This window comes from Oncorhynchus masou, chromosome 25 (genome assembly GCF_036934945.1).
Source record: "Oncorhynchus masou masou isolate Uvic2021 chromosome 25, UVic_Omas_1.1, whole genome shotgun sequence".
NCBI lineage: Eukaryota > Metazoa > Chordata > Actinopteri > Salmoniformes > Salmonidae > Oncorhynchus > Oncorhynchus masou.
Window position 1 is genome coordinate 16,634,231 of NC_088236.1, and position 23,606 is coordinate 16,657,836.

A 23,606-nucleotide genomic window follows, 5' to 3' on the forward strand; every position below is an offset into this window, starting at 1 on the left:
GTATGTGTATGTGAGTAATACTATCACAGATGTGGTTTTATTTCCCATTCCTAATTGGAATTGTGTTAGAAAGATGTAGTCTGAGTAAATTTGTTTGGTTTGTTTGCTTGTGGGTGTATTTGCCTTAGTTTCTGTGTGTGTGGGTCCGCGTGTGTGTGTGTGTGTGTGTTAAAGAGTGAATGCAGGCATGCATGTGTGTGTTTGTATGTATTTGTGTTGCTTTGCTTCTCTGAGCTCAGTGTGGCAGGCCAAGTTGATCTTATCTGTAGTTCTCTCTCTCTCCATACAGTTGGTGTGTACATTACAACCTACAATAGCTTCACCTCAGGGCACAAAGAGATTAAAGCAATTTTCACCCTGGATCAAATCAACTACTACACTTAACATAAGTAATACAAACCATACATCACCCACTCCTGGTTATCTGTAGCCTAGCATTGTCTTTGGATAGATACCCACACATATACTGTATACTGACTATACCAAACATTAGGAACACCTTCCTAATATTTGTGTTGCCCCCCCCCCCCCCTTAGCCCCCAGAACAGCCTACAAGGACTACAAGGACTACAAGGTGTCGAAATCATTCCACAAGGATGCAAGGCCCATGTTGATGTCTAATGCTTCCCACAGTGTCAAGTTGACTCTATGTCCTTTGGGTGGTGGACCATTCTTGATACACACAGGAAACTGTTGAGCGTGAAAACCCCAGCAGCGTTGCAGTTCCTTACACAAACCTGTGCACCTGGCACCTACTATCATACCCCCTTTAATCTTGCCCATTCACCCTATGAATGGCACACATACACAATCCATTTCTCAAATTGTCTCAAGGTTTAAAAATAATTTAACCTGGAAACAGAAGGTGTTCTTAATATTTTGAATAATCAGTTACACACATTGATGCACACAGAGATGCACACAGATAGATGCACACAGAGAGATGCACATAGAGAGATGCACACAGCGAGATGAACACAGAGAGATAAACACAGAGAGATACACACTCTTGGATTCACAGTGTAAACTAGGGTCGGGTAAGAGAAAAAAATGAAGGGGGATAGTGTATAATATGGTTGTCTACATGCAATGCATTCTCATGGAAGCAGTGTTCCTCTATTGTGTAAGTGCCCATGGTTTCAAATGGGGCATTGGTGTAGATCAGGACTCTACAACCCTGTTCCTGGAGAGCTGGAGATTTCCAACCCCAGTTGTAACTAACCTGATTCATCATATCAATCAACTAATCATTAGAATCAGGTGTACTAGACTAGGGCGAAAACCTACAGGACAGTAGCTCTCCAGTTCAGGGTTGGAGTTAGGACAGGGAGTGACGATGGAAACGTAAGTAACTGAATTTTCCACACAGACCATCCCCTGGCATGGTACAGTGCTGTAAGAGCACACTACCCCTATACCAAAAGAGAGGGCAGTTGCCCTGGGTGGAAACTCAGAATATAAGACATTGAACCTCTGTTAATATCTGGAAGAGTAATAGTGCAGGGCATCCTCATGCAGTATCAGCAGGACCTTTACGGGATCGAAGAGAGAACACAAAAGGAAAAGCTCTCTCTGTGACCCCCATTCTGAGTGAGTCCGATCAAACCTCGTCCTCAATCTGCACTGCAGACGAGCAGCCCCAAGAGGAGGGTCACTCCCCAGCACTGGACAGGCCACGATCCCACAACTGCACAGCTACAACATTGTTGAGGGAGATACAGTTGAAGTTGGAAGTTTACATACACTTAGGTTGGAGTCATTAAGACTTGTTTCTCAACCACCCCACAAACTTCTTGTTAACAAACTATAGTTTTGGCAAGTCGGGAAGGACATCAACTTTGTGCATGACAAGTCATTTTTCCAACAATTGTTTACAGAGAGATTATTTCACTTATAATTCACTGTATCACAATTCCAGTGAGTCAGAAGTTTACATACACTAAGTTGACTGTGCCTATAAACAGCTTGGAAAATTTCAGAAAATTATATCATGGCTTTAGAAGCTTCTTTTCGGCTAATTGTCATCATTTGAGTCAATTGGAGGTGTACATGTGGATGTATTTCAAGGCCTACCTTCAAAGTGCCTCTTTGCTTGACATCATGGGAAAATCAAAAGAAATCAGCCAAGACTTCAGAATTGTAGACTTCCACAAGTCTGGCTCATCCTTGGGAGAAATTCCCAAATGCCTGAAGGTACCACGTTCATCTGTACCAACAATAGCACACAAGTATAAATACCTTGGGCCCACGCAACCGTCATACCGTTATCCTAGAGATAAACGTACTTTGGTGCAAAAAGTGCAAATCATTCCCAGAACAACAGCAAAGGACCCTGTGTAGTCTGGAGGAAACAGGTACAAAAGTATCTATCTCCACTGATAAACAAGCCCTATATCGACATAACCTGAAAGGCCGTACGGCAAGGAAGAAGCCACTGCTCCAAAGACACCATAAGAAAGCCAGACTACGGTTTGCAACTGCACATGGGGACAAAGATCGTACTTTTGGAGAAATGTCTTCTGGTCTGATGAAACAAAAGTAGAACTGTTTGGCCATAATGACCATTGTTATGTTTGGAGGAAAAACGGGGAGGCTTGAAAGCTGAAGAACACCATCCCAACCGTGAAGCACGTGGCAGCATCATGGTGTGGGGGTGCTTTGCTGCAGGAGGGATTGGTGCACTTCACAAAATAGATGGCTCATGAGGTAGGAGATTTATGAGGATATATTGAATCATTTCAAGACATCAGTCAGGAAGTTAAATCCTGGTCACAAATGGGTCTTCCAAATGGACAATGACCCCAAGCATTCTTCCAAAGTTGTGGAAAAATGGCTCAAGGACAAAGTCAAGGTATTGGAGTGGCCATCACTAAGCCCTGACATCAATCCCACAGAACATTTGTTGGCAGAACTGAAAAAGCGTGTGCGATCAAGGAGGCCTACAAACCTGACTCAGTTACACCAGCTCTGTCTGAAGAAATGGGCCAAAATTCACCCAACTTATGGTGGGAAGCTTGTGGAAGGCTACCTGAAACGTTTGACCGAAGTTAAATCATTAAAAGCAATGCTACCAAATACTAATTGAGTGTATGTAAACTTCAGACTCACTGGTAATGTGATGAAAGAAATAAAATATGAAAGAAATCATTCTCTCTACTATTATTCTGACATTTCACATTCTTCAAATGAAGTGGTGATCCTAATTGACCTAAGGCAGGGAATTTGTATTTGGCTAAGGTGTATATAAACTTCTGACTTCAACTGCACATTCACAGAGCTGGAGAGAGATCGTTGAGCTCAGAGAGCTAGTCCACACACTCCAGACAGAACAGACCCACAAAGCAGAGCAGCACAACAACACCCCCCCCCCCCTCTCATGAGACCCTTAGGGCTGAATGTCGAGATAAAAGGCTGTCTGAGAAAGCTGGCTGCACTACGGACTGAGGTCAGATGTTTTTCAGCACCAGGGACTGGGAGACTAGTCAGGATGGAGGGAAATATCTACGGAGCAGAGTACAGAGACGTCCTTGATGAAGACCTGCTCCAGAGAGCTAAGGACCTCAGACTAGGGTGAAGGTTAACCTTCCAACAGGACAATGACCCTTAGCACACAGCCAAGACAACAAAGGAGTGGCTTCGGGATAAGTCTCTGAATGTCCTTGAGTGGCCCAGACAGAGCCTGGACTTGAACCCGACTGAACATCTCTGGAGAGACCTGAAAATAGCTGTGCAGAGACACTCCCCATCCAACCGGAAAGAGCTTGAGAGTATCAGCAGAGAAGAATGTGAGAAAGTCCCCAAATATATCTGTGACAAGCTTGTAGTGTCATTCCCAAAAAGACTTGAGGCTGTCATTGCTGCCATTGTGCTTCATAAAAATACTGAGTAACGGGTCTGAATACTCATGTAAATGTAATATTTCAGTTTTTATTTTTAATCCATTTGCAAAGATGTCTAAAAGCTTGTTTTTGCTTCGTCATTTTGGGTATTGTGTGTAGATTGATGAGAAAACGTAAAACAATTGAATGAATCAATTTTAGAATAAGGCTGTACATAACAAAATGTGGAAAAAGTCGAGAGGTCTGAATACTTTACTAATGCACTTTACATTTATGAAATGGAGAGGTCAACATGAGGGCATACTTTGCTGTGTGTGTCTGTCTGTGTGCACGTGTGTAATCTGTGGTATTTATTCTGTTAGTGCAGCTCTGATAGGTTGAAATGATGTTTACTTAATACAAGGCAGATCATCTCATTGAGACTGGGCCGGTCTCAAGCTTTGACCTGACCAGCACCTGACCTCATGCTCCACTTCTTGAGACAATTATGCATTTACCTCATTACACTATATTTAGCCTCACATACGCATATTTCAACAAAATCTCACACATTTTGAATTCAGGGGCACTTATTCCAAATGGTTAAGGTAAGGGTAGAGGTAAGGTTTAAGGTAAGGGTAGAGGTAAGGGTTAAGGTAAGGGTAGAGGTAAGGTTTAAGGTAAGGGTAGAGGTAAGGGTTAAGGTAAGGGTAGAGGTAAGGTTTAAGGTAAGGGTAGAGGTAAGGGTTAAGGTCAGAATTAAGGTAAGGGTTAAGCAAAAATAAATGACAAATCAAGCACCTAGCACTGAACACATGACCATTGGCGCCAGAGCTCAAGGCCTGGACAAACGTAGAATATAGCATTGAATCTTTAGTGACCTGGCTGTATGTTATTTGCAAGAAGATCAAATAGTTTATTTTAGAAATGTGACTAATTATGGATGAACATATTTAATTCTGCGTGGTCACAGGGTTAATTCCACATGGTTTCAGGGTTTAAAGAGAAACAGCTCAAAAGGTTTAGGTGTGAATTCCGAGTGGTTAAGGTTAGGGCTGTGGTTTGGTGGTTTGGGTAAAGCTTAAAACAAAATAATGAAAAACAACGTGCCGTTTCCATCAACCATCATCAATTATTCTCACGGCTTGCTATAGCTTCGTGAACTGTGGTGGCGCAGTGATATAAGCAGCGCACTCTGGCTCTGAGCCTCGTGAGATCACGCACAGTGATGGACAATCGATTAAGTGTTTTTTTGGTGAGCGGTGAGGAAGGCAATTTAGATCAATGCTATTCAGGGAAAACAACATTAAGGCTAAGTACATAAGAGAGTGTGCAGTCAAAGGCTGACTTTGTCTTTCACCTCCTCTTTCATCCCTTTTTTATCCCCCTCTCATCCTTCACTCATTAGTGATGGCGTGAGTGTGTTGAGAACAAAGCCAAGACACTCCTAATCGATCACAGAGCAGCACTCCACTTCTCCATCTGCCCAGAAATTGACAGGTTGAGGATTGATTGGAAAGGACAGGCCTTGCTTGTGTGTGTGTGTGTGTGTGTGTGTGTGTGTGTGTGTGTGTGTGTGTGTGTGTGTGTGTGTGTGTGTGTGTGTGTGTGTGTGTGCGTGTGCGTGTGTGTGTGTGTGTGTGTGTGTGCGCGCACATATGTGTTTGTTTCCAAACACACTGTAACCATTCAAACTGTGCTTCGAAGAAACAAAAAGGGCCATGATCCAAAATGAGAGGTCTGTGTTTCACTATGAACATGTAGGGACACAGTGGATCACGCAGCGACATCCTCTGATCAGTGGTGGAAAAACAACGCTCAGACATAATTTCCAAACAAATCATTTTTGTTTAGTGAGTCCTCCAGATGACAAGCAGTAGGGATGACCAGGGATGTTCTCTTGATAAGTGTGTGAATTGAACCTTTTACCTGTCCTGTTATTTTTTTAAAGGAATGTAGTGAAGTAAAAGTTGTCAAAAATATAAATAGCAAAGTACAGATACTCCCAAAAACTACTTAAATAGTACTTTTTACTTTGAAGTATTTTTACTTAAGTACTTTACGCCACTGGGACCCTGTTCTTTGCTTCTCAGGTCTCAGACCGTCACCCAGAATAAACCACAGGACCGATTATACATTCTCACTCCTTTAAATTCAAAGGGCTTTATCGGCATGGGAAACATATGTTAACATTGTAAAGCAAGTGAAATAGATAATAAACAAAAGTGAAACAAATAATAAAAAATGAACAGCAAACATTACACTCATAAAAGTTCCAAAAGAATAAAGACATGTCAAATGTGATAATATGTCTATATATATAGTGTTGTAATGATGTGCAAATAGTTAAATTACAAAAGGGAAAGTAAATAATCATAAATATTTCTCTCTCTCCCTTTCTCTTCCTCTCTCTCATGTCGATAAGCATTTGGCTGGTTAACTGACATTATGTTAATATCTTCTATGTCTCCATAGCTCTGATAGCGATCGGTCAGTACAGCAGTACCATAGAGACAGTGGATGCAGGCTGGTGTAAGGAGATCAATGACCAGGGAGCTACACAGACCGCTAAGAGCAGCGAGTCACTACACTACCTATCAGCTTGCAGGCTGCAAGAGAACGATGTCCAAGCAGACACATCGACGACCATGAATGAACTTCATTGGACTCTATGTAAACTGGAAACCATATATCCTGAGGCTGTATACATTGTAGCTGGGGATTTTAAAAAGGCTAATCTGAAAACAAGGCACCCTAAATTTTATCAGCATATCGAATGCACGACCCGGGCTGGCAAAACCCTGGATCATTATTATTCTAACTTCCTCGACGCATACAAAGCCCTCCCCCGCCCTCCTTTCGGAAAATCTGACCACGACTCCATTGTTTTGCTCCCAGCCAATAGACAGAAACTAAAACAGGAAACGCCCATGCTCAGATCTGTTCAACGCTGGTCCGACCAATCGGATTCCACGCATCAAGATCGGTTCGATCACGTGGACTGGGATATGTTTTGCATCACGTCGCACAATAACATTGATGAATGCACTGATTCGGTGAGCGAGATTATTAGCAAGTGCGTTGGTGATGTTGTGCCCACAAGTGACTATTAAAACCTTCCCAAACCAGCAACCGTGAATTGATGGCAGCATTCGTGCAAAACTGAAAGCGCAAACCACTGCTGTTAATCATGGCACAGCGACCGGAAACGTGACCGGATACAAACAGTGTAGCTATTACCTCCGCAAGACAATCAAACAAGCTAAGTGTCAGTATAGAGACAAAGTAGAGTTGCCATTCAATGGCTCAGACACGAGAGGTATGTGGCAGGGTCTACAGTCAATCACGGACTACAAAAAGAAAACCAGCCCCGTCACGGACCACGATGTCTTGCTCCCAGACAAACTAAACAACTTCTTTGCTCGCTTTGAGGACAATACAGTGTCACTGATACGGCCCGCTACAAAAACCTGATACGGCCCGCTATGAAAACCTCACACTCAACGTTAACAAAACAAAGGAGATGATTGTGGACTTCAGGAAACAGCAGAGGGAGCACCCCCCTATCCACATCGATGGGACAGTAGTGTTGAGAGTAGTAAGTTTTAAGTTCCTCGGCGTACACATCACAGACAGACTGAATTGGTCCACCCACACAGATAGCGTTGTGAAGATGGCGCAGTAGCGCCTCTTCAACCTCAGGAGGCTGAAGAAATTCGGCTTGTCACCAAAAGCACTAACAAACTTCTACAGATGCACAATCAGGAGCATCCTGTCGGGCTGTATCACCACCTGGTATGGCAACTGCTCCGCCCACAACCGTAAGGCTCTCCAGAGGGTAGTGAGGTCTGCACAATGCATCACCGAGGGCAAACTACCTGCCCTCCAGGACACCTACACCACCCGATGTCACAGGAAGGCCATAAAGATCATCAAGGACAACAACCACCGAGCCACTGCCTGTTCACCACGCTATCATCCAGTAGGCAAGGTCAGTACAGGTGCATCAAAGCAGGGCCCGAGAGACTGAAAAACAGCTTATATCTCAAGGCCATCAGACTGTTAAACAGCCACCCCTAACATTGAGTGGCTGCTGCCAAAATACTGACTCAATTCCAGCCACTTTAATAAGGAAAATTGATGGAAATTGATGTAAAAATGTATCACTAGCCACTTTAACCTCTTGAAACTCCCCATCCCGGATCCGGGATTGTGACTAAGCCTCAGGCTCATTAGCATAACGCAACGTTAACGATTTCTGAAAATCGCAAATAAAATTAAAATAATGCGTTTGCTCTCAAGCTTAGCCTTTTCTTAACAGCACTGTCATCTCAGATTTTCAAAATATGCTTTTGAACCATAGAAATTGACTAATTTGTGTAAGAGTATGCAAAGCTAGCATAGCATTTTGTGTAGCATGTAGCACGCAACATTTTCACAAAAGCCAGATAACCAAATAAATAAAATCATTTACCTTTGAAGAGCTTCTGATGTTTTCAATGAGGAGACTCCCAGCCACATACCAAATGCGCAGTGTTTCCTGAAAGCGTCTGTGTGTAGGAGAAATCGTTCCGTTTTCTACATTGCGCCTGGCTACCGAAACGAACCGAAAATGCAGTCACCTACAACGTGAAACTTTTTCCGGATTAACTACATAATATCGACCGAAACATGGCAAACGTTGTTTGGAATCAATCCTCAAGGTGTTTTTTCACATATCTCTTCATTGACATGCAGTTCATGGAAGCTTGCTTTCTCTCTGTGCCCCATGGAAAAATACTGGCAGGTGACTTTGCGCACCAATTCCGGCGCAGGACACCGGGCGGACACGTGGTAAATGTGGTCTCTTATGGTCAATCTTCCAAAGATCTGCCTACAAATACGTCACAATGCTGCAGACACCTTGGGGAAACGACAGAAAGGGCAGACTCATTCCTCTTGCGTTCACAGCCATATAAGGAGATCATGAAAGACAGAGCCTCAAAAATCCTTGTCATTTCCTGGATGCCAAGTCATCTTGGTTTTGCCTGAAGCTCACGTTAAAGGGCACGCACAGAGAAGATATTTGTATTTCTGTACACGTCAGAGTGTTTTCTTTCGAACAGTAGCAATTATATGCATAGTCGAGCATCTTTTTGTGACAAAATATCTTGTTTAAAACGGGAACGTTTTTCTTCCAAAAATGAAATAGCGCCACCATAAGTGTAAGAGGTTAAACAATGCCACTTAATATAATGTTTACATACCCGACATTACTCATCTCAAATGTATATGTATGTACATTACATTTACATTTAAGTCATTTAGCAGACGCTCTTATCCAGAGCGACGTACTCTATATCATCTACTGCATCTTGACATCTTAATATAATACATGTATCCACCAGCCACTTTAAACTATGCTACTTTATGTTTATATACCCTAAATTACTCATCTCATATGTATATACTGTACTCTATACCATCTACTGCATCTAGCCTATGCCATTCTGTACCATCACTCATTCATAAATCTTTATGTACATATTCTTTATACCTTTACACTTGTATGTATACGGTAGTAGTTGTGGAATTGTTAGGTTAGATTACTCGTAGGTTATTACTGCATTGTCGGAACTAGAAGCACAAGCATTTCGCTACACTCGCATTAACATCTGCTAACCATGTGTATGTGACAAATAAAATTTGATTTGATTTGAAGATATAAAAACGCTTCAAATGGCTCAAAACAGGGCTGCTCGATTAGCTCTTCATTACTCTAACAGTATGACTATTATCCAAATGCATCCAAATCTCTCATGGCTTCACTTTAAAAACAAATTGCCATCCAGTCTTCTGATTTTGTCACGTCCTGACTATAGTTCCTTTGTTATGTTTCTTGTTTAGGTGGGTCAGTGCATGAGTTGAGGTGGGCATTCTATGTGTTCTATTTTTGGTTTTCTATGTGTTTGGCCTGCTATGGTTCTCAATCAGAGGCAGCTGTCAATCGTTGTCTCTGATTGAGAACCATATTTAGGTAGCCTGTTTTTCCCACATGATTTGTGTGTAGTTGTTTTCTGTTTTGTGTGTTTCCACCTTACAGGACTGTTTCTTTCACTCTCTTTGTTGTTTTGTTATTCTGTGTACAGAAACACCCACCACCAAAGGACCAAGCAACGTGGTAACTGGCAGCAGCATCAGCAGCAGCGATCGCAGGACTCCTGGACATGGGAGGAGATTCTGGACGGCAAGGTACCCTGGGCACAGGCTGGGGAATATTGCCGCCCCAGGGAAGAGCTGGAGGCAGCTAAAGCAGAGTGGAGACGATATGAGGAGTTAGCACGGCAGCGCAACAGGGACGTGAGGCAGCCCCAAAAAATTATTGGGGGGGTACACGGGGAGTGTGGCTAAGTCAGGTAGGAGACCTGAGCCAACTCCCCGTGCTTACCGTGGCGGGCGTCGTACTGGTCAGGCACCGTGTTAGGCAGTGGAGCGCACGGTGTCCCCAGTACACGTGCTTAGCCCGGTGCGCTACTTCCCAGCTCCCCACATCTGCCGGGCTAGGATGAGGATCCAGCCAGGGCAGATGGTGCCAGCCCTGCTCTCCAGAACAGCCAGTGCGTCTCCTCGGGCCACGATCTCCTGCACCGGCGCTGCGCACTGTGTCTCCCGTGTGTCTGCACAGCCCAGTGCGTCCTGTGCCTGCGCCCCGCACGTGTCGGGCTAGAGTCAGCATCCAGCCAGGACGGGTTGTGCAGGCCATTAGTTCGAGACCTCCAGTGCGCTTCCACGGCTCTGTGTATCCTGTGCCTCCTCCATGCACCAGGCTTCCTCTGGCAGCCCCAAGCTGTCTCCTCTCTCCAGGGTCTCCCGCCTGTCCGGCGCTGCTAGCGTCTCCCGCCTGTCCAGTGCTGCCAGAGCCTCCCACCTGTCCTGCGCTACCAGAGCCTCCCTTCACTCCGGCGCTGCCAGAGCCTCCCTTCAGAGTCACCCGTCTATTCGGGGCCCGCTGCAAGGGTCCCCAGTCCGAGTCACCACTTAAGTGGGGCGAGACGAAGGTGGAGTGGGGACCACATCCCGCACCAGAGCCGCCACCGCGGACAGATGCCCACCCAGACCCTCCCCTATGGGGTTAGGTTTTGCGGCCGTAGTCCGCACCTTTGTCACGTCCTGACCTTTGTTCCTTTGTTAGGTTTCTTGTTTAGGTTGGTCAGGGTGTGAGTTGGGGTGGGCATTCTCTGTGTTTTAGTTTTGGTTTTCTATGTGTTTGGCCTGTTATGGTTCTCAATCAGAGGCAGCTATCAATCGTTGTCTCTGATTGAGAACCATATTTAGGTAGCCTGTTTTTCCCACTTGATTTGTGGGTAGTTGTTTTCTGTTTTGTGGGTTTGCTCCTTACATGACTGTTTCGTTCACTCTCTTTGTTGTTTTGTTATTCAGTGTTCAGTTGATATATTAACTATTAACATGGACACATACCACGCTGCGCGTTGGTCCGATCTTGACTACTCTTCCTCAGATGACGAGGAGAACCGTTACAGATTTTCTTTAGGAATGTTATATTTTTAAAAAAAACACAGTATTTTTCCATCCAGTTAGTATATACTAGCAACACACATCATCACCAATCACCAAATTCAGGGCAGCTAAGACAACCCAAGCCAAGGACAAATTGCCTTGTGCGATAGACAATACAACTGGACAGAAAATAGAAAGCATCAACTGAATGTTAAATGTGTTTTCTGTCAGGTATTTTAATCATCTGTATTGTCTACTTGTTGAATGTTTGTGAAGTCTTGATTGTGGTTGTTTGTAATGTCTTGTTAATTGGTGTTGGACCCCAGGAAGATTAGCTAGCGTTACGGCGTTTGCTAATGTGGATCCAAATAAAAATGTCAAAACTACCTGGGCCTCATGTGACAAGGTAAGACGATACAGGGACACATCTGCCATATTTATTTGACACCTACAGGTTACTGCCAAAATAATGGAAACAGGAGTAAATTAGGGATACAAAGTATATTGAAAGCAGGTGCTTCCACACAGGTGTGGTTCCTGAGTTAACTACGCAATTAAAACATCCCATCATGCTTAGGGTAATGTATAAAAATGCTGGGCAGGCCTTTATTTTGGCTACCATTGCTATGCCCCTATAGGATGACAATGCCCCAATCCACGTGATATGAATCGTCACTGAATGGTTGATGAGCGTGAAAACCATGGCTATCTCAGTCACCAGATCTCATTCCAATTGAACACTTATGGGAGATTCTGGAGGGGAGCCTGAGATAGTGTCTTCCAACACCATCAACAGAACACCAAATTAAAGAATATATCATGGAAGAATGGTGTCACTTCCCTCCAATACTTCCAGACATTTGTATAATATACGCCAAGTCATTGGAAGCTGTTCTGGCAGCTTGTGGTTGCCGAATGCCATATTAAGACACTTTATGTTGGGGTTTCCATTATTTTGGCAGTTACCTGTGTGTGTGTGTGTGTGTGTGTGTGTGTGTGTGTGTGTGTGTGTGTGTGTGTGTGTGTGTGTGTGTGTGTGTGTGTGTGTGTGTGTGTGTGTGTGTGTGTGTGTGTGTGTGTGTGTGTGTGTGTAAAGGATGGAAAGAGTAGTGTGCCAGCTCTTCCCAAAATACTGTCACATACACACATGTGTTGTGAGGCCATCAATGTCCAGGTCAGAGGATGACCAATTAAAAAGTGTCCAGGGGAGAGCGTGTGATGTCCATAATCCACTGCCCCCTGTGCCCAATGTGTGCTGGTGTATGAGGATGGAAGAGGACATCATTGTAATGTCCATTTGATATAATAATAAAGTGTAAATCCTATATTAGCGCTAAGAGATTTACATTGATTGTACAAAACATTAGGAACACCTGTTATTTCCAGGACATGCAATGACCAGGTGAAAGCTATGATCTCTTATTGACATCACTGATTGACATCACTTCAATTAGTGTATATGAAGGAGAGGAAAAGGGTTAAATAAGGATTTCTAACTTGTTATGGCTGCAATCCCGTTAACGGGATAATTGTCATCAACAACCGCTGAATTGCATAGTGCCCCATTCAATGAATATTACTAAAAATATTTATATTCATGAAATCACAAGTGCAATATAGGAAAACGCAGCTTAGCCTTTTGTTAATCCACCTGTCGCGAAAGCAATTCAAGCGTTTGTGTAAGTTTATTGATCGCTCGACAAAACATTATGTACACTTAGCATCAAGTAGCTTGTTCACGAAAATCAGAAAAGCAATCTATTTAATAATTGACCTTTGATAATCTTCGGATGTTTTCACTCACAAGACTCCCAGTTACACAATAAATGTTCCTTTTGTTCCATAAAGATGATTTTTATATCCAAAATACCTCTGTTTGTTTGGCGCGTTATGTTCAGAAATCCACAGGAAAGAGCGGTCACGACAACGCAGACAAATTCCAAATAGTTTCCGTAATGTCCACAGAAACATGTTAAATGTTTTTTTTAAATCAATCCTCAGGTTGTTTTGAAAATATATAATCAATAATATATCAACCGCAAATGTCTTTAACTGTAGGAGAGGCAATGGCAGCCCAAACTGTTGCGCCAGCAAAACTCATGCGAACACCTGACGCGATGGTTATCTTTCTGGATCATTTTTCAAAATAAAATCTTGAAACCATGTCTAAAGACTGTTGACAACTTGAGGAAGCGATAGGAAAAGGAATCTGGTTGATATCCCTTTAAATGGAGCAAAGGGAGGCTATGGAACATGGAGTTTTAAAAATAGAAGCCACTTCCTGGTTTGATTTTCCTCAGGGTTTCGCCTGCAATATCAGTACTCACAGACAATATGTTGACAGTTTTGGAAACTTTAGAGTGTTTTCTATCCAACTAAGGAGCTGGCCCACCTTTTCATCCAAGCTACTCAATACTGCCCCTGCAGCCATAAGAAGATAACAAACCAATTAGGCACATTTGGGCAGTCTTGATACAATATTTTGAACAGATATGCCATGGTTCATTGGAACAGTCTAAAACTTTGCACATACACTGCTAGCATCTAGTGGCCAAAATCGAAATTGCACCTGGGCTGGAATAATACATTATGGCCTTTCTCTTGCATTTCAAAGTTGGGACAAAAACAAAATAAAAAACACGTTTATTTCTTTGTATCATCTTTAACCAGATCTAATGTGTTATATTCTCCTACACTGATTTCACATTTCCACAAACTTCAAAGTGTTTCCTTTTAAATGGTATCCAGAAAATGCCTATCCTTGCTTCAGGTCCTGAGCTACACTGAGTTTAAAGAACATTAAGAACACCTTCATAATATTGAGTTGCCCCCCCACCACCCCCTTTGCTCTCAAAACAGCCTCAATTCATCGGGGCAAGGACTAAACAATGTGTCGTGTCGAAATCGTTCCACAGTGATGCTGGCCCTTGTTAACTCCAATGCTTCCCACAGTTGTGTCAATTTGGCTGGGTGTCCATTGGGTGGTGGACCACAAGAAACTGTTGAGTGTGAGAAACCCAGCAATGTTGCAGTTCTTGACACAAAGCTGTGCGCCTGGCACCAACTACCATACCCTGTTCAAAGGCACTTAAATATTGTGCCTTGCCCATTCACTCTTTGAATGGCACACATCCATAATTCATGTCTCAATTGTCTCAAGGCTTATTAAAAAATGTGCATAATATAGAACTAGGGATGTAAGGGCATACATACATCTATGTGTAATAAAGATGAATATGTATATAATACATGTATAGAGGACTATGACGGGACCTTAGGGAGCGCTCACTGATGAAGTGGTCCATGTTAACATCATTATATAGAACAGGGTCTACATGGATCATATTTATCTATATGTAATTATGGGTAAGTACATTACAGCACATGTGATCAATTTGTCTCTATGATCATTTAGCTGGACCCTCTCCTCCTGTGGACTTACAATCAATATCTATAGCCGCGCGCACACACACAACACACACACACACACACACACACACACACACACACACACACACACACACACACACACACACACACACACACACACACTCACACACACACACACACACACACACACACACACACACACACACACACACACACACACACACACACACACACACACACACACACACACAGATAGACACACACAAAGTATTGCAACGTTTACTGTAATAACTACATTAAACAATAAGGTAACTGTATCTCAATGACCATATTCCAGAGGGAAGTGTAATTGATACTTATTTTTCTGGTCTGTAGGAAATATATATAAATATATGTATTTGGAGTGCGTATGCTAGGAGTGAGGACTCTGGAGTTAATTCCACTAAGTGGAGCAGTAATTTGCGGTATCAGAAATGTATTAGTGATTCAATGGGCCGTGAACAGTAGAAGCCCAGACGAAGATTCTTTCTTGGAGAGGTAGAGACGTGTTTGGTCTCCAAGGTCATAGAGTGCAAGGCCATACAGGAAGAAGACTCTCTAGGTTTTGAAGCTGTTCTTAGTCTCAGTGCCCTGAAAGCATGTTTAGCATTGCAGATGAAGCCAGTAGATTGGGCAGTTTGTAGAGGCGTGGGGATTAGGCTAGTCAAGCCCTGGGCTGTAATTGTGCCTAACGTCAGTTTGTTTGGTGAGTCTGTGGAGAGGAGAGCTACTGATGATCAAGTCACATACTGAGAGATAGAGGAATAGCAATCAACTTTATATGAAATATAAACAGGAGATAGATATTGGTTTTATGTTGATGTCACTGTGGGAGAGAGAGTGGGCGTTTATTATCCCCATGTAGCCCCCTAGGGCAGGTGTGGCCATGCCCTCCATTCACCCTGCCCTTCCTACTCCCTTATCCCTCTACCCATGTTCCCATCATCTCCGCAATGGGGCCTCCTTGATCCCTCTCTCATTATTTTCACCATCTCCTCCTCATTCCCCTCTAAGACTAGATATCCATGTATAAACTCCTCCTCATGCCCCTCTATCTCTAAGACTAGATATCCATGTATAAACTCCTCCTCATTCCCCCTATCTCTAAGACTAGATATCCATGTATAAACTCCTCCTCATTCCCCCCTATCTCTAAGACTAGATATCCATGTATAAACTCCTCCTCATTCCCCCCTATCTCTAAGACTAGATATCCATGTATAAAGTCCTCTATAGCAGCGTAAGGACAGCGGTGAGAGCTTTAGTGACCTCATCATGGTAAACACATGATCTCTGGGCTGCTTAGTCAGGGGGGGAGCAGTGCCATATTTTTATATTCAGATATTTTATTTTATATACTGTATATTCTAAATATATGACCCTGGGGCCAGGGATGCTTATATAGTCTCTCTGCCAGGACGACTCAGTTCAATTTCCTATGACATTACCTCAGTTGAGCACGGGGCTCTCGGAGGGCTGTTCACTCAGTGTGATAATCTTAAATTGTACTGTACTGTATTCGTTCTGGACCAAGTGTAAATATAGCAGTCTCTTGAGAGCCAATGTCTCATCTGGAGGAGTTTATTAGAGTCTCTTCATTGTGTAGGTTGGAGGCCTTCTGCTCACTGGGCTTGTAGTCTGGTGTCAGGCTGCTGTAGTCTGGTGTCAGGCTGCTGTAGTCAAAATCAAATCACATTTTATTTATCACATACCGGTACAGAGTCAATGTGGAGGCTATATACAGGTGGTACCGGTACAGAGTCAATGTGGAGACTATATACAGGTGGTACCGGTACAGAGTCAATGTGGAGACTATATACAGGGGGTACCGGTACAGAGTCAATGTGGAGGCTATATACAGGTGGTACCGGTACAGAGTCAATGTGGAGGCTATATACAGGGGGTACCGGTACAGAGTCAATGTGGAGGCTATATACAGGTGGTACCGGTACAGAGTCAATGTGGAGGCTATATACAGGTGGTACCGGTACAGAGTCAATGTGGAGGCTATACACAGGGGGTACCGGTACAGAGTCAATGTGGAGGCTATATACAGGTGGTACCGGTACAGAGTCAATGTGGAGGCTATATACAGGTGGTACCGGTACAGAGTCAATGTGGAGGCTATATACAGGGGGTACCGGTACAGAGTCAATGTGGAGGCTATATACAGGTGGTACCGGTACAGAGTCAATGTGGAGACTATATACAGGTGGTACCGGTACAGAGTCAATGTGGAGGCTATATACAGGGGGTACCGGTACAGAGTCAATGTGGAGGCTATATACAGGTGGTACCGGTACAGAGTCAATGTGGAGGCTATATACAGGAGGTTCCGGTACAGAGTCAATGTGGAGGCTATATACAGGGGGTACCGGTACAGAGTCAATGTGGAGACTATATACAGGGGTACCGGTACAGAGTCAATGTGGAGGCTATATACAGGAGGTTCCGGTACAGAGTCAATGTGGAGGCTATATACAGGTGGTACCGGTACAGAGTCAATGTGGAGGCTATATACAGGTGGTACCGGTACAGAGTCAATGTGGAGGCTATATACAGGTGGTACCGGTACAGAGTCAATGTGGAGGCTATATACAGGAGGTTCCGGTACAGAGTCAATGTGGAGGCTATATACAGGGGGTACCGGTACAGAGTCAATGTGGAGACTATATACAGGGGTACCGGTACAGAGTCAATGTGGAGGCTATATACAGGTGGTACCGGTACAGAGTCAATGTGGAGGCTATATACAGGTGGTACCGGTACAGAGTCAATGTGGAGGCTATATACAGGGGGTACCGGTACAGAGTCAATGTGGAGGCTATATACAGGTGGTACCGGTACAGAGTCAATGTGGAGGCTATATACAGGTGGTACCGGTACAGAGTCAATGTGGAGACTATATACAGGGGGTACCGGTACAGAGTCAATGTGGAGGCTATATACAGGAGGTTCCGGTACAGAGTCAATGTGGAGGCTATATACAGGTGGTACCGGTACAGAGTCAATGTGGAGGCTATATACAGGTGGTACCGGTACAGAGTCAATGTGGAGGCTATATACAGGTGGTACCGGTACAGAGTCAATGTGGAGGCTATATACAGGAGGTTCCGGTACAGAGTCAATGTGGAGGCTATATACAGGTGGTACCGGTACAGAGTCAATGTGGAGGCTATATACAGGAGGTTCCGGTACAGAGTCAATGTGGAGGCTATATACAGGTGGTACCGGTACAGAGTCAATGTGGAGGCTATATACAGGTGGTACCGGTACAGAGTCAATGTGGAGGCTATATACAGGTGGTACCGGTACAGAGTCAATGTGGAGGCTATATACAGGGGGTACCGGTACAGAGTCAATGTGGAGACTATATACAGGTGGTACCGGTACAGAGTCAATGTGGAGGCTATATACAGGTGGTACCGGTACAGAGTCAATGTGGAGGCTATATACAGGAGGTTCCGGTACAGAGTCAATGTGGAGGCTATATACAGGTGGTACCGGTACAGAGTCAATGTGGAGGCTATATACAGGTGGTACCGGTACAGAGTCAATGTGGAGGCTATATACAGGGGGTACCGGTACAGAGTCAATGTGATGGCTATATACAGGGGGTACCGGTACAGAGTCAATGTGGAGACTATATACAGGTGGTACCGGTACAGAGTCAATGTGGAGGCTATATACAGGGTGTTATGGTACAGAGTCAATGTGGAGGCTATATACAGGTGGTACCGGTACAGAGTCAATGTGGAGGCTATATACAGGTGGTACCGGTACAGAGTCAATGTGAAGGCTATATACAGGGGGTACCGGGTACAGAGTCAATGTGGAGGCTATATACAGGGGGTACCGGTACAGAGTCAATGTGGAGACTATATACAGGTGGTACCGGTACAGAGTCAATGTGGAGACTATATACAGGAGGTACCGGTACAGAGTCAATGTGGAGACTATATACAGGAGGTACCGGTACAGAGTCAATGTGGAGACTATATACAGGTGGTACCGGTACAGAGTCAATGTGGAGGCTATATACAGGGGGTACCGGTACCGAGTCAATGTGGAGGCTATATACAGGGGGTACCGGTACAGAGTCAGTGTGGAGGCTATATACAGGGGGTACCGGTACAGAGTCAATGTGGAGACTATATACAGGTGGTACCGGTACCGAGTCAATGTGGAGGCTATATACACGTGGTACCGAGTCAATGTGGAGGCTATATACAGGGAGTACCGGTACAGAGTCAATGTGGAGACTATATACAGGAGGTACCGGTACAGAGTCAATGTGGAGACTATATACAGGGGGTAAAGGTACAGAGTCAATGTGGAGACTATATACAGGAGGTACCGGTACAGAGTCAATGTGGAGACTATATACAGGAGGTACCGGCACAGAGTCAATGTGGAGACTATATACAGGGGGTACCGGTACAGAGTCAATGTGGAGGCTATATACAGGGGGTACCGGTACAGAGTCAATGTGGAGACTATATACAGGTGGTACCGGTACAGAGTCAATGTGGAGGCTATATACAGGGGGTACCGGTACAGAGTCAATGTGGAGACTATATACAGGAGGTACCGGTACAGAGTCAATGTGGAGACTATATACAGGTGGTACCGGTACAGAGTCAATGTGGAGACTATATACAGGTGGTACCGGTACAGAGTCAATGTGGAGACTATATACAGGAGGTACCGGTACAGAGTCAATGTGGAGACTATATACAGGAGGTACCGGTACAGAGTCAATGTGGAGACTATATACAGGTGGTACCGGTACAGAGTCAATGTGGAGACTATATACAGGTGGTACCGGTACAGAGTCAATGTGGAGACTATATACAGGTGGTACCGGTACAGAGTCAATGTGGAGGCTATATACAGGGGGTACCGGTACAGAGTCAATGTGGAGGCTATATACAGGTGGTACCGGTACAGAGTCAATGTGGAGGTTTCATACAGGAGGTTCCGGTACAGAGTCAATGTGGAGGCTATATACAGGAGGTTCCGGTACAGAGTCAATGTGGAGGCTATATACAGGTGGTACCGGTACAGAGTCAATGTGGAGGTTTCACACAGGAGGTTCCGGTACAGAGTCAATGTGGAGGCTATATACAGGAGGTTCCGGTACAGAGTCAATGTGGAGGCTCTATACAGGTGGTACCGGTACAGAGTCAATGTGGAGGTTTCATACAGGAGGTTCCGGTACAGAGTCAATGTGGAGGCTATATACAGGAGGTTCCGGTACAGAGTCAATGTGGAGGCTATATACAGGGGGTACCGGTACAGAGTCAATGTGGAGGTTTCATACAGGAGGTTCCTGGTGTCAGAGCTGCTGTGGAGTCTGGTGGAGGTTCTGTAGTCAGAGTCAAGGCTGCTGTAGTCTATGTCAGGCTGGTGTAGTCTGGTGTCGGCTGCTGTATTCTGGTGTCAGGCTGCTATAGTCTGGTGTCAGGCTGCAGAGTCTGTGGAGGCTATATTCAGTGTCAGGCTGCTGTAGTCAAAGTCAAATCACATTTTATTTATCACATACCGGTACAGAGTCAATGTGGAGGTTTCATACAGGAGGTTCCGGTACAGAGTCAATGTGGAGGCTATATACAGGAGGTACCGGTACAGAGTCAATGTGATGGCTATATACAGGAGGTTCCGGTACAGAGTCAATGTGGAGACTATATACAGGGGTTCCGGTACAGAGTCAATGTGGAGACTATATACAGGGGTACCGGTACAGAGTCAATGTGGAGGCTATATACAGGTGGTACCGGTACAGAGTCAATGTGGAGACTGTATACAGGTGGTACCGGTACAGAGTCAATGTGGAGACTATATACAGGTGGTACCGGTACAGAGTCAATGTGGAGACTATATACAGGGGGTACCGGTACAGAGTCAATGTGGAGACTATATACAGGGGGTACCGGTACAGAGTCAATGTGGAGGCTATATACAGGGGGTACCGGTACAGAGTCAATGTGATGGCTATATACAGGGGGTACCGGTACAGAGTCAATGTGGAGACTATATACAGGGGGTTCCGGTACAGAGTCAATGTGGAGACTATATACAGGGGGTACCGGTACAGAGTCAATGTGGAGGATATATACAGGGGGTACCGGTACAGAGTCAATGTGGAGACTGTATACAGGGGGTACCGGTACAGAGTCAATGTGGAGACTATATACAGGTGGTACCGGTACAGAGTCAATGTGGAGACTATATACAGGGGGTACCGGTACAGAGTCAATGTGGAGACTATATACAGGGGGTACCGGTACAGAGTCAATGTGGAGGCTATATACAGGGGTACCGGTACAGAGTCAATGTGGAGACTATATACAGGTGGTACCGGTACAGAGTCAATGTGATGGCTATATACAGGGGGTACCGGTACAGAGTCAATGTGGAGGCTATATACAGGTGGTACCGGTACAGAGTCAATGTGATGGCTATATACAGGTGGTACCGGTACAGAGTCAATGTGGAGGATATATACAGGGGGTACCGGTACAGAGTCAATGTGGAGACTATATACAGGGGGTACCGGTACAGAGTCAATGTGGAGACTATATACAGGTGGTACCGGTACAGAGTCAATGTGGAGACTATATACAGGGGGTACCGGTACAGAGTCAATGTGGAGACTATATACAGGGGGTACCGGTACAGAGTCAATGTGGAGGCTATATACAGGGGGTACCGGTACAGAGTCAATGTGGAGACTATATACAGGTGGTACCGGTACAGAGTCAATGTGGAGGCTATATACAGGGGGTACCGGTACAGAGTCAATGTGGAGGCTATATACAGGTGGTACCGGTACAGAGTCAATGTGGAGGCTATATACAGGGGGTACCGGTACAGAGTCAATGTGGAGGCTATATACAGGTGGTACCGGTACAGAGTCAATGTGATGGCTATATACAGGTGGTACCGGTACAGAGTCAATGTGATGGCTATATACAGGTGGTACCGGTACAGAGTCAATGTGGAGGCTATATACAGGGGGTACCGGTACAGAGTCAATGTGGAGGCTATATACAGGGGGTACCGGTACAGAGTCAATGTGGAGGCTATATACAGGGGATACCGGTACAGAGTCAATGTGAAGGCAATATACAGGAGGTTCCGGTACAGAGTCAATGTGGAGGCTATATACAGGGGGTACCGGTACAGAGTCAATGTGGAGGCTATATACAGGGGGTTCCGGTACAGAGTCAATGTGGAAACTATATACAGGGGGTTCCGGTACAGAGTCAATGTGGAGACTATATACAGGGGGTACCGGTACAGAGTCCATGTGGAGGATATATACAGGGGGTACCGGTACAGAGTCAATGTGGAGACTAAATACAGGGGGTACCGGTACAGAGTCAATGTGGAGGCTATATACAGGGGGTACCGGTACAGAGTCAATGTGGAGGCTATATACAGGGGGTACCGGTACAGAGTCAATGTGGAGGCTATATACAGGGGGTACCGGTACAGAGTCAATGTGAAGGCTATATACAGGAGGTTCCGGTACAGAGTCAATGTGAAGGCTATATACAGGGGGTACCGGTACAGAGTCAATGTGGAGGCTATATACAAGGGGTACCGGTACAGAGTCAATGTGGAGACTATATACAGGGGGTACCGGTACAGAGTCAATGTGGAGGCTATATACAGGGGATACCGGTACAGAGTCAATGTGTAGGCAATATACAGGAGGTTCCGGTACAGAGTCAATGTGGAGGCTATATACAGGGGGTACCGGTACAGAGTCAATGTGGAGACTATATACAGGAGGTTCCGGTACAGAGTCAATGTGGAAGCTATATACAGGGGGTTCCGGTACAGAGTCGGGGGTGGAGTCTGGTGTCAGGCTGCTGTAGTCTGGTTCCAGGCTGCTGTAGTCTGGCGTCAGGATGCTGTAGTCTGGTGTCAGGATGCTGTAGTCTGGTGTCAGGATGCTGTAGTCTGGTGTCAGGCTGCTGTAGTCTGGTGTCAGGCTGCTGTAGTCTGGTGTCAGGCTGCTGTATTCTGGTGTCAGGCTGCTGTAGTCTGGTGTCAGGCTGCTGTATTCTGGTGTCAGGCTGCTGTATTCTGGTGTCAGGCTGCTGTAGTCTGGTGTCAGGCTGCTGTAGTCTGGTGTCAGGCTGCTGTATTCTGGTGTCAGGCTGCTGTAGTCTGGTGTCAGGCTGCTGTAGTCTGGTGTCAGGCTGCTGTATTCTGGTGTCAGGATGCTGTAGTCTGGTGTCAGGCTGCTGTAGTCTGGTGTCAGGCTGCTGTATTCTGGTGTCAGGCTGCTGTATTCTGGTGTCAGGCTGCTGTAGTCTGGTGTCAGGCTGCTGTAGTCTGGTGTCAGGCTGCTGTAGTCTGGTGTCAGGCTGCTGTAGTCTGGTGTCAGGCTGCTGTAGTCTGGTGTCAGGCTGCTGTAGTCTGGTGTCAGGCTGCTGTAGTCTGGTGTCAGGCTGCTGTAGTCTGGTGTCAGGCTGCTGTAGTCTGGTGTCAGGCTGCTGTAGTCTGGTGTCAGGCTGCTGTAGTCTGGTGCCAGGCTGCTGTAGTCTGGCGTCAGGCTGCTGTAGTCTGGTGTCAGGCTGCTGTAGTCTGGTGTCAGGCTGCTGTTTCTGGTCCCAGGCTACTTTAGTCTTACATTTACATTTAAGTCATTTAGCAGCTGCTGTATCTGGTGTCAGGTTAATTTTTAGTTTTATTTAACCAGGCTGTCAGTTAAGAACACATTCTTATTTTTGGTGCCAGGCTGGGTTAACTGCCTGTTCAGGGGCTGCTGTTTGTCTGGTGTCAGGCTGCTGGGGTTTGGTGTCACAACCTTCCGGTTCTGGTGTCAGCTCTGCTGTACCCTGCTCT

General features: G+C 45.1%; 1 pseudogene; it reads left to right on the forward strand.

Annotated features, from left to right (window-relative positions):
- Nucleotides 1-23,606, forward strand: part of LOC135513594 (F-box/LRR-repeat protein 17-like) — a 558,551-nt pseudogene that overhangs the window by 498,620 nt on the left and 36,325 nt on the right.